The sequence below is a fragment of the Harmonia axyridis genome, chromosome 2 (genome assembly GCF_914767665.1).
Source record: "Harmonia axyridis chromosome 2, icHarAxyr1.1, whole genome shotgun sequence".
NCBI classification, from domain to species: Eukaryota; Metazoa; Arthropoda; class Insecta; order Coleoptera; family Coccinellidae; genus Harmonia; species Harmonia axyridis.
This window is the reverse complement of record NC_059502.1, coordinates 51705754-51718939: the sequence shown is the minus strand read 5'-3', so window position 1 is coordinate 51718939 and position 13186 is coordinate 51705754.

Below are 13186 nucleotides of genomic sequence, written 5' to 3'. Positions count from 1 at the left end.
TTGATGACGTCATTTATTCTGAACACTAATATTTATCCTAAAATTGTTAGGTTAGTTATATTAAAATATATTTCATCAATGCTTTTCGATAACTTATCCGTAAAGAAAACATTGTAAACAAAATTCTTCATCAAAAATATTTCTAGTTATTTCAATCCTTTTGGATATCCAATGCAGTTATTCAATATATAAATACTTATTGTGTGGATTGTACATAATAGTATTTTCGAATCTTTTCACCCTGGAGAGTTCAACAATTCTGCAAAATAAATGTAAATAGTAGCCATACGAGATGTAATAATTTTGCTTGATTCTACCTTCCATTTTATGAAACAACTTCTTCTATACTATTAGATAAGTTCGAGATAACACAGGATCTTCTTGATATATTTCTATTTAGGAAAGTTCCAGGAATTTCGATATTACTAGGTGTAGAGTAGATATTGTATTTGTTATTGTTCACGACTTGACTTCTGAGCAGAAATGAAAATAAACGATGAAGTGACAGATAAATCCGTGACGACTGACGGAGAGTTCAAAGTACCAACATAACATAATAAAATGTAACCATGAAAGCTGTGCAAATCTGATATATTCTCGTACGATTTTGTTCAGAATTTGATTGTATGAACACAAAACGTTTGAAAAAAATAGCATATTTCATTCGGAGTTGAAGTGACTTTTCATGGCTCGCTTAAATTCCCCGCCTCACTGCGTTCGGCGGGGAAACATAAGCTCGCCATGAAAAGTGACACTTCTCCTCCTAATGAAATAATATACTATAGATGATGTTCTTTTCCATACATAATGGCAAGGTCCAAGCATTATATTGAAATAAAATTTGATCGATATTCTAAATGGGAATGTCTTCTATTTACATTCACTTTCGGAACAACAAAATGGATATCTCTTTATTATTATTATTGGTGACGTCCATGATTTTAACAGTTAAATAAATATAACAGGAATTTGGACAACTTTAATTCAATCTCCTATAAATATATCGCCAACGTTTCGAATCTTGTGTGATTATTTTTCAAGGCTCGTATTCTCATCAGATTAAATTTCGTCAGTTTTAATAAAATCTCTTTTAAGGTGTTTATCATATAAAAATGTCAAAAAGAGGGATTAAATTAAACTTGTCCAAATTCCTGTTATCGTTATTTATATCCTCATAATGACATGTAGAAATGGGGAAAATCGGACCTTATAAGTAATTTATTATTTTTACTTTTCCTCAAAATTATTCAAAATAGTGATTCATCATAATTTGTTGAAAATATAACTCAATTCTATATTTTTGAATGATTCCATTACCAAGGTGGTAGAGAAATTGAAATTTAAAATATTATTTGTATTTTTTTCCATGTGCCGATATATTCGGCCATAAAAAGGGGAATGATGAACAATGGTAATTTGTACAGATTTTTCCTATATGTATATGATTGATTAACACATGTATGATTGAAACCGTATATATTAAATCGAATTGAAAGTTGTCGGACTGTTCATTCTCAATTTTCCGATTACTCTAGCTGAGCTGATTCCAAAAATGTATCACATGTTGATTCCAATTGGTACAGGGTGGACAAAATACATTAGTTTTGTGTGTGCTCATAAAGTAACGCGTAACATTCTTTATTAGTTAAATTAACAATATTATCAGAAATACTTATTGTCTAGCGGCATTTGGTTTGAATGTAACACCCTGTAGTTTGTTACATTTTTAGATTAATAATATAAATAATAATTAATGATTAAAATAGAAATTTAATTAGAATAGATTATTAATTGATAAACCATTTGCAGAAAGTGATCTTATCTTGTTACTAGATACTATCGCAAAGTAACTTTCACAGCTATGTTAACTTAATATAAAAATATAATAGATATATGAAATTTCAAATAATATTACTGTTACTACTTCAACTTGTAGAACAAAGTAATATTTAATAATTTATTTTCGTACATATTGCAGAGGGAAATCAAATAATAACTTTTCAACTCAGCGTTTAATTTGAAACTGAATGTTCCTGCTACATGTGAATATTATCACAACATATGTTACAAAAAATACCAATCTCAATACCATAACAATTACAATTTCCAATCATTATATTTTCAAACATTTTGCAAAAATTGATCATCAAAAAAAATAAATATTACTCATCAACAATTTTTTTAATTACCTGACTTCAGTTTAGAAGAAGAAGAAGAAAAAGGTTTATTTTATACCTTATAAACTTATGTTGATGTATACCTAATAGATTCTATGGAAGAACCCCTTGTTAATGATAGAGGACCTGTATAAGATATCTGAATATTAGAAATTACTTCAGATAAAGAGAGTATCCCGTAGTGTGAGCGTTCCTCCTCTGTTAAGAAAATGATTTTTTGATGTGTTATTGTGATTGAAAATTGTCCAAAATGAACACAATGAACAAGAAGATGTTTCTCGATTGGGTTGAAGAAACCGGACTGGCCAAATTGAGAGAAAATCCGATGAAAAACATAAGGAGAACAATTCAAGTCAAGCATTCTATTATGAAAGTGAGATATCAACGAGATGATGATCAAGAAAGCATCATATCTTCACAACAAGGCGATGACATTTCCGCAGAAAATGGAGAAAATAACTTAGAGGTTGAGAATGGTGCGGAAAAAAGAAAAGAGGATGGATTGAATAGAGAATATTTGAAAGAGCGTTTAAAAAAGGCACAAATGATCAAGAATCTCCTTGAGGCGAAGGCAAATAGAATAAATAAAGGTTTAAAAACTAGAAAATTCAGTCAAAAATATATGATCACGAAAGAAGAAAATTGGCGTCGTCATAGGCACCATTCATTTTGCTACAAATTACCTAATCGAGCAATTGAACCAAAACTGAATGGAAGGGATGAATAAATACTCCTTTTTTCAAAATAATACCCAGTGTACTAGGAATAAAACCTTCGATTTCACTTGAAAAAAAAATGAATATAATATTGCTATGTTTGTACAAATTGTAATTTTAATATGTTGTAGTTATGTAATTATTTTATATGTATTGTAATATGATTTGTTATTGTAGTTATTAAAGTTTTGTCGTAAATATTGAATTTCCATTATCAATTTTGAAATATGATATTTCTTGTGTTTCGAAAACAATAATCTTTAATATTTAATCCTTTATTTTTGCCTGATTATTTATTTTGATATATGACTCTCATTGAAGTAGGTACAGGTTCTTTATGAATTATTGTACCATCGTTGGCGTCTTCTATATATTCCTTACTCTTTCTTTAATATTGACACAGTTCTATATTAAAGAAAAAGGAACATATCGATGAAACAGTAATTCATAAAGGACCTGTATGATCACAATTATCAATTTTATTAAAATTCAGTGGACTCTCGGTTTCCTAATCCACGATTAGTAAATTTTTCAAAAGTATTACCATACAAGAATGATTTTTAAAGACCCTGTACTCAAAGATTTGATGGTACGTAATGAAAAAAAGGGAAGTCGATAAGTTAAAATATCATCAACAGTTATTTAAACCCATTTTATGGGCCTGAGAAAACAATTCTGTTATTAGATGCTATTAGAGTTGATCGATTTCCTAATATCACCTTTTGTAAATAGAAGGTGTACATTTGAGATATCTGCATTTCAGTAATGACTTCAGTTATTCATGCTTGACTCAATATTTAAGCTTCTTGACTTGGCTTGACTTGAAATTAAGTCAGGTAGTATTTTTCAAGTCAAGTATTTATTTATCAAGTACTTGGGAAATCAAGTGCATTACTACTTGATTTTTAGCAGTTTTATTATTTTATGTCATAATGTGCACATCAATAATAAAAATGTTGAATTAAAAAGGAACCTTGCAATTTGAGAGCAAAACATATTTCAATAGGGTAATAAATTAGCCGTAAATTATGACCAAAAAAATTTAGAAATCTAAAGTGTTCCTTCTAGCTTTACTAGGTTAAGTTCACTCCCTAATAAATTTGAATATTCCCAAAAGCAAGGTAAATCTTATGGCCAGTTGCGCACCATTCGCCTAATCGGTGATTAAAAATTTAAGCATTAATTACGTTCTGATTTGTCTTGAAATATCTGTCAAATGACGTTTAAAGTGGCCTAATCACCGATTACACAAAACAGGAAAATTTGGACGTTTATTTTCCCGAATAGTTTTGAACAGGGTTCTGCGCATAGACCTAATATCAATTTGACATTAGGTCTATAGTTTTGAGCAAATCAAAACGTCAAAACATATGACCTATTACATAACCTGAAACTTATTTCTTTATGGACATAACCTGATGGTGTTACATTGTATGTTTCTGTGTTTGGTTTTGTGAGGGGATTTCAGAATTGAAATATGAATTCAGATTCATATCGTGACTTATCATTCAATGTCAATTTATAATAATAATTTGTAATTTATGTTAACTTTGTCACGACAAGAACAGAGAACATTATACTAGAAAATTGATGGTCCTGATTTTTCTATGATCGATATTTTGAAACGTTGCCAAACATATCTTCTGTTTGGCTAAACATCGATTATTATCAATCGGTGCAATCGGTAGAAATTATAATCATCGATTACTACTAGACATTGATTACGTAAACAGCGTTAATTTTTTGAATGAAGCAATTGGCCCTTAGAATTTCAAATCGACACAGTTTCATAAGGCTCCATAAAAGCTACATTATTAAATTGTTTGGAAATACACAGAGTGTACCAAAAAAGTGTAAATGATTTTTCTTATGGAACATCTTTTTTTTATCGAATATTTAGATTGAATGAAATGAATTAACGCAAGTTTGTTCGAATATTCATATGCTTAAAACTAACCGATTTTGAGATATTTAGATGTTTCATAAATTGGAGGGTCTTTGGAAAGACCTAATGACTTCGAAATTAATGAATGTGAATTTCAGTGTAGTCCCTAACGACGTCTTGTTGTGTAGAATCTGAAGGCTAATGATATAACATCAGGGGGCTTCATTACTGAAATTCAGGTAATAATTGTTGAAACTTAAGAATGGAATTGTTATGACATCAAAATTATTTTGGGCTTATTCTTTTCAGAAGGGTTTTACCTCAAAGTAATAAACATAGCTATTCGTACTCTGAGGGTTTCACAAACCTTAGAAGTTTTCTAGAAATTTTTCGATGAATCAATTGACATTGGTAGTCATATCTACACGAACAATTAGTTTATTTGTAAGAAAGTAATTAGCCCTTGTTATAAGATAGTCGCTAAGAAATGTAAAAGTAATAGGATAAATGAGTTCATAGGAAAACCCATAATTATTTTTCGGTGTTCCCTCACCCAAATTTTTCTAGACATTTCCTTTTCACATTGTGTAAATATAAACACTGGTAAGAAAGTGGATATGGATGCATTTGATGAAACATTTGATGTTACTTAGAAAACACATACTTGGATAACCTAATTTTTGTTTTAGCAGGAAAATGTCAGTATTACACTCGTCAATTTTGCAATAAATTCAATAATAAGTTTATTCGCCCAATTTGAAAATACAAAGCCAAGATACATATTATGAACCATATAAATAATAGTTGGAACTAAAATATAAAACCAGCAAATAAACATGAATCACCCATAGAAACATAGAAATTGATTGATTGAATCCTCGGACTATTGACGATCTGAAAATCGACATACGTCGAGTTATTGGTGAGATATGTCTGCCGAAATGTGCCGGCGAGTTAACAAAAATTACCTCACAAGAATCGAGTCCCGTGAGAGATCTCGCAGAGGATATTCAAATGATTTTGTAGTCCACACATAACGGCAAGGTCCGAGCATTATATTGAAGTCAAAATTTGATCGATATGCTAAATGGAATTTATTAACATGTGAATGTTAATAAATTCCATTTATCTAGCTTCCGAAAGTGATTTCGGAACCACAAAATGCATATCGCTTCATAATGACATGTAGAAATGGGGAAAATCGAACCTTACAAGTAGACCTACGAGTAATTTATTATTCTATAAGTTTATTTTTCGATAAAGAAATTTTATCAATTCAATTGAAATTATTCAAAAAAGTGATTTATTACAATTTGTTGAAAATATATTTTAATTATATATTTTTGAATTATGTCATTACCAAGCTGGTAGAGAAATTGAATTTTAATATATTATTTGTATTTTTTTCCATTTGCCGATATATTCGGTCATAAAAAGGAAATAATGAACAATAGTAATTTGTACAGATGTTTCCTATGTTTATATTGTATATTTTCTTGAGCACATTGCAATCATGATTGAAATAATTGATTAACACATAAATGATTGAAACCGTATATATTAAATCGAATTGAAACTTGTCGGACTGTTCATTCATCACATCCATACAGACAATACTAAATATACAGACCGCTGGTAGAGATAACGGTGATAAAAAATGAATTAATGTGTTCAACTACATACTTGGGAAGGATACCTCATCACCTCCATCTCTAGTGTAATTACTGTCAAACAACTGACCGGAGAAAACAGATACGTGAGCTACTGTTGCGATGGTAAATTGTTACTTATTACGATTTGTGGACAACTGCTGTACAAACTATCGAAATATACTCATTAATGGACCGCCATCTACGCGATATGAGACACAAGATATGGGATGAGGTTCATTTTTAGCTTTTTATGGTTTTGAGTTGATTCACAGGAGAACAGCTGTTTTGGTGTCGAGGTTTTTTGGGCATATTCTACACTGTGTCCGTAAAGTATGGAACAAATTCATTTTTAGCTTAACAGAACATTTTAAGAAATAATCCTGAAACACGTCGATTTTTTATTTTAATTTACTGTATTTCAAAATAATAATCTAATACACAGTGTGAATTACTTTCGAGTAATGACGTCACCGTCATTTTTTTTAAATGAAACACCCCCATTTTTTCTCAATTTTTCGATTACTCTAGCTGAGCTGATTCCAAAGAATTATCACATGTTGATTTCAATTGGTACAGTGTGGACAAAAATACAATAGTGTGTGTGCTCATAAAGTAACGCGTAACATTCTTTATTAGTTAAGTAACAATATTACCAAAAATACTTATTGTCTAGCGGCAATAGGTTTGAATGTAACACCCTGTAGTTTGTTACATTTTTAGATTAATGATATAAATAATAATTAATAATTAAATTAGAAATTCAATTAGAATAGATTATAAATTGATAAATTACTGAAGAAAGGTAATGAGATTGCAAGACTTTCAGAATTGCACCTAGCATTTTTACGTCTGAAAAATTATCTTATCAAGTATGTAAAAAGTATCTTAAGATAAGTATTTGAGTTTTTTTTTTTTGGAGTATCTTCAGATACCATTTGCAGAAAGTGATCTTATTCTGTAACTAGATACTATCGCAAAGTATCTTTCACAGCTATGTTAACTTTATATAAAAATATAATAGATATATAAAATTTCAAATAATATTACAATTTCCAATCAGTATTCAAAAAACCAAAGTTATTAATCCAATAAAACTTATTAAAAACAAAAATCGTCGAAATTAAAAAAAATATTTATTACAGTCTTCTGGTAATCCAAATTTGGCGCCCTTCGATTTCTTCTGCTGAGTTTCGACTTCACAAAACGCTTGAACATTTTGTTTTTTTTTCTTCAAAATGTTTGAGAAGAACAATGATGTGGATGAACCATTATTTTAAATTCGAATGCAGCCGTCATTGATATCCGTTGAAATTAAAAAAAAAATTATTTAATACATTATTCGAGGAATTCGGATTTCTCGGAAAAAGTAGAAAATGCCGCCCTCTATTATTTCCATCCCTTCAACATCTCGGTTTACCGGCATTTAGAGCGAGTTCTGTTATTTTTTATCGTATAGAACTGATCTGCTATAAAAAATAGGGATTCCCATGTAAAATTCCGAAGCTGATACCCCCCCCCCAAGGTTAGAAGAAATTCGAAGAAATGGTTGCATGACAGGACTTCCTCCTCAAAACCATCAAAATTTTTCCATAAAATTTTTCATTCTCGAGATTTTATGACTGACTCAACTTGAAAAACTCATCCGGTATATTGAAAAATGTCAATTCTTATGCGAAAATTCCTTTTCCGAAGCTGCCATTGGTAAATGTTGATTCATAAAGATCCACTCCATAAAGATAGCCTTCAAATTTTCAAAAATTTTGCAAAAATTGATCATGAAACAAAAACTCATCAACAATTTTTTTAATTACCTGACTGCAGTTTAAAAGAAGAAGAAGAAAAAAGTTTATTTTATACCTAATAAACTTGAGTTGATGTATACCTAATATATTCTATGGAAGAACCCCTTGTTAATGATAGAGGTACCTGTATAAGATATCTGAATATTAGAAATTACTTCAGATAAATAGAGTATCCCGTAGTGTGAGCGTTCGGCCTCTGTTAAGAAAATAATTTTTGGTGTGTTATTGTGATTGAAAATTGTCTAAAATGAACACAATGAACAATAAGATGTTTCTCGATTGGGTTGAAGAAACCGGACTGGCCAAATTGAGAAAAAATCCAATGAAAAACATAAGAAGAACAATTCAAGTTAAACATTCTATTATGAAAGTGAGATATCAACGAGATGAGGATCAAGAAAGCACAATATCTTCCCAACAAGGCGATGATATTTCCGCAGAAAATGAAGCAAATAACTTAGAGGTTGAGAATGGTGCGGAAAAAAGAAAAGAGGATGGATTGAATAGAGAATATTTGAAAGAGTGTTTAAAAAAGGCACAAATGATCAAGAATCTCCTTGAGGCGAAGGCAAATAGAATAAACAAAGGTTTGAAAACTAGAAAATTCAGTCAAAAATATATGATCACGAAAGAAGAAAATTGGTGTCGTCATAGGCACCATTCATTTTGCTACAAATTACCTAATCGAGCAATTGAACCAAAAATGAATGGAATGGATGAATAAATATTCCTTTTGTCAGAATAATACCCAGTGTACGAGGAATAAAACCTTCGATTTCACTTGAAAAAAAAAAAAATATATAATATATAATTTTATTATGTTGTAGTTATGTAATTATTTTATATGTATTGTAATATGATGTATTATTGTAATGGGATGTATTATTGTAGTTATTAAAGTTTTGTCGCAAATATTATGAATTTTGACTTAAAATATGATATTTCTTGTGTTTCAACAACAATAATCAATATTTAATCTTTTGTTCGGAAAAAAATTCATTAGTCATTATTATTTCTCTCCATCGTTTATTCTTTATTTTTGCCTGATAATTCATTTCGATATATGAAAATCATTAAAGTAGGTACAGGTTCTTTATGAATTATTTTATCATCGTTGGCGTCTTCTATATATTCCTTACTCTTTCTTTAATATTGACACAGTTCTATATTAAAGAAAAAGTAAGAAACATATCGATGATACAGTAATTCATAAAGGACCTGTATGATCACAATTATCAATTTTATTAAAATTTAGTGGACTCTCGGTTTCCTAATCCACGATTAGTAAATTTTTCAAAAGTATTACCAAACAAGAATGATTTTTAAAGACCGTATACTTAAAAGATTTATGGCACGTAATGAAAAAAGGGAAGTCGAAAAGTTAAAATATCATCAACAGTTATTTAAACCGATCTTATGGGTCTGAGAAAACAATTCTATTATTAGATGCTATTAGAGTTGATCGATTTCCTAATGTCACCTTTTGTAAATAGAAGGTGTACATTTAGGATATCTGCATTTCAGTAATGACTTCAAGTCAAGTATTTATTTGTCAAGTACTTGGGAAATCAAGTGCATTCTATCAAACTACTTGATTTTTAGCAGTTTAATTGTTTTATGTGCACATCAATAAGAAAAAATGTTGGAATGAAAAGAAACCTTGCAATTTGAGAGCAAAACATATTTCAATAGGGTAATTAATTAGCCTAAATTATGACCAATTATGGAAATAGTTATGTGTTGATTGAGGACAATCAAAATGTCAGGATAGGCCGAGCTGTAGTAGCCAAATTTAAATGTCCCACCGACTGTTAGCGTTGACGTGGCTGGGAGCATAGAATGTTATGAAGAAGAGAGTCTCTATGGTAAAGAATGATGTCAATGTCATTGGAGATTGAAGTAGTCGTAGAGAAGATGAGTATGTAGTGATTTTACGAATTATGAAGTGTATTGTATATTTGTGAATTTATGGAAAATAAAATATAAAAAAATTAGACCATCCCTGGTTAAACCACGCCAGGCCATCCCTACAATAGGTTGAATCGTTGGTGGAGGAGAGGAATTCACTTCCTCTCAACATGAATAAATGTTGCTTAATTTCGTTCAGTCGGAGGATGGCACAAATTGAGTTTCAATATAATATTGAGAGTCACATTCTGTCCAGGGTGGCTGAGTATAAAGATTTGGGTATTGTGTTTGACTCGAGATTGACTTTCACCTCCCACGTGCGTCTGGTTATGTCTTGTGGATTCAAGGCGCTTGGCTTTCTGGTGAGGAGTTCTAAGTGGCTAATCGATTCTGGAACCCTCTTCGTTTTGTTTAATGCTCTCGTGAGGTCAAAGTTTGAGTACGCGTGCGTTGTCTGGAGTCCGGGATACGGTGTTCACATTTCTGGTTTGGAAAAAGTGCAGAGACGTTTTTTGGAGTATGTTAGTTTCAGACTTGATGGAATCTACCCGAACCGTGGTATAGCACATGAACGGCTGCTGAGCAGATTCAAGGTCGATAGTCTAGATAGGCGTCGCACCTATATGGGTCTAGTATTTCTTCAGAAAATTGTTTGCTCAGGGATTGATTGTCCCTTCTTACTTTCTTTGATTAATTTACATGTGCCAAGATTGCCCGTGCGTGTTTCGGCTACCTTTTACCTTCCTTTTCCACGCACTAATGTATTTCTCTTCTCGCCTCTGTACCGGATATGACAGAGCTACCTCTCTGTTCGGGATGTTTTTGATATCTTCGATAGTAGACCATCTGTTATAAGGAGGACTATTCTTGGATCATAGTCTGATTTAAATTACAAAATGTGGAGCTAGGTGTGGGCATTTCTTATTATTATTGTTTATTTTTTTTTGTATAATCATTGCATAGCTCGCACTCGGCTTCGATTTCTTTTGTTTTTTTATTTTTCACATGGAATGTATTTAGTTTAATAAGGTTTCATTTCTTGTAATTTTTTTTGCCCATTCTGTAATTGGCTTAGGCTGTTGAATGGTGTAATAAATAAATAAATAAATAAATGACATGCTGCAATAAAGGCGTTATCAAACTTCCGGAACAGTCCGTCTATCCAGATTTATTGAAGGCTTTAATAACGGATGCGCATTCTCAGTCAAGTAACTTCATCAAAAATATTCGAAGATACAACACTCTATTGGCACTTGGTTCAACCTCCTTCGCCCGAAGATAAGGTTTAGCGAGCGGAGCCCCAGTGATCGTTGTTGTATCAGGACAAATACACCATCGATTATCAGATGTTGATACACTCAATCCATCGTTTGGATCTTTATATTCTGGAGAAGCTACCAGAAAAAGGACTTCCAATAATGTGCGCGACGGTTGTGATTCTAAATTATTGAAACAAATTGATGCGCTTTTGAGAAAAATTCATCCTTTCGCACAAATGTATCATAATTTAGGTAAAAAGGTTTTGACAGGGCGAGGAATCGGCGGAGAAGACGTGATTCCTCAATACGGACTTTATTTTCATGGCCAACCGGATACGGATCGGAAGAAACATGCGGCTCCGACAACCTCAAACGAAACAGAGCTATGACTGTTAAAATCGGTGATTGCTGTTCTGAATTGTTCAACGTACTTTTGGGTGTTCCGCAGGGATCAATACTGGGACCGCTCATCTTCATTCTGTTCATCAATGATCTGCCTGATCATGTAATAGCAGATTTGATCGCTATGTTTGCCGATGACACCTCCTTTGCTAATATCGACTCGAAACCAAAATGAATTATTGAGTAAGTGTACGTTCTTGATGCAAAGTTTGAATGACTGGTGTCGTCAGAATGCCCTAATTGTTAATCTTGACAAAACTGAGTGTAATTTTTCAAGTTGAGATCTCAGAATTCTTCATCAACTTGTATATATAATGAAATTATTTTCATTTCGAAGCCATTTGTGAAATTTTTAGGAATTTATGTTGATGAACTGCTAAGTTGGAATACTCAAATCGAACACTTGAGTAAAAAACTAAATAAGGCGTACTATGCGATCAGTAGAGTTAAAGACACACTTTCCATTCAATCTGTTCTAAATATCTACTATGGCTTGTTTCACTCACATTTGAATCACAACATATTATTGTGGGGTAATTCGGTGAGTGTACTCAGAATTTTAATTGCCCAAAAGCGGGTACTCAGAGCGATATTTCGGGTGAATGTGCCTGATTCTTGTAGACCTTATTTTGTAAATTATAAAATTATGACAGTTCCTTGCATCTACATATATAAATGTCTTCTTTATGTAAGGGAAAACTTCAGCAACTTCACAAAGTTATCTGATGGTACAAAATATAACACCAGGAAACAATGTATTCTCTCTATTCCTCGGCATAGAACTTCCAAATATGAGAGCTCCCCATATTATCAGGGGATTACACTCTATAATCATCTACCGATAGAGATTCGAATGCTTGAGTATTATGCCTTTAAAAAGCACATAAAAAAGCTATTATATACCAAAGCTTATTATAGTCTTAAGGAATATTTTGATGATGAATTGTAAAACTGTTGGCTAGGATAATATCTTTTTTTTTTCTCTTTATTTTTGTAGAATGTATTTCTCTGTTTACTGTATTTTGACTTGTCCCATACATACTTGTTATAAGTCTAAAGGGAATGAATAAAGATTATTATTATTATTATTAATTAGGTGGTGTTTTCAGTAGTGTCGACGGGGATGTACCTCCACCAGGTTCAATTCGCGTTTATTTGATAGGAAACAACTCGCTAGGCCAACAGAACACTTATCGAGATATTCCAAAATTGTCGCAAATTGTAGATGCATTATGTTACCCTTTGCTTTTCCTCCATGGAGAATTGGAATGGTCGATAAGTTTAATGAGTAAACGGAGCGGAAAACGTATTACAAAACGAGAATTCGAGTGCTATCGTTTGATGAATAGATCCGGCAAATTCAATCCAATTCTTTTTTGCGGACG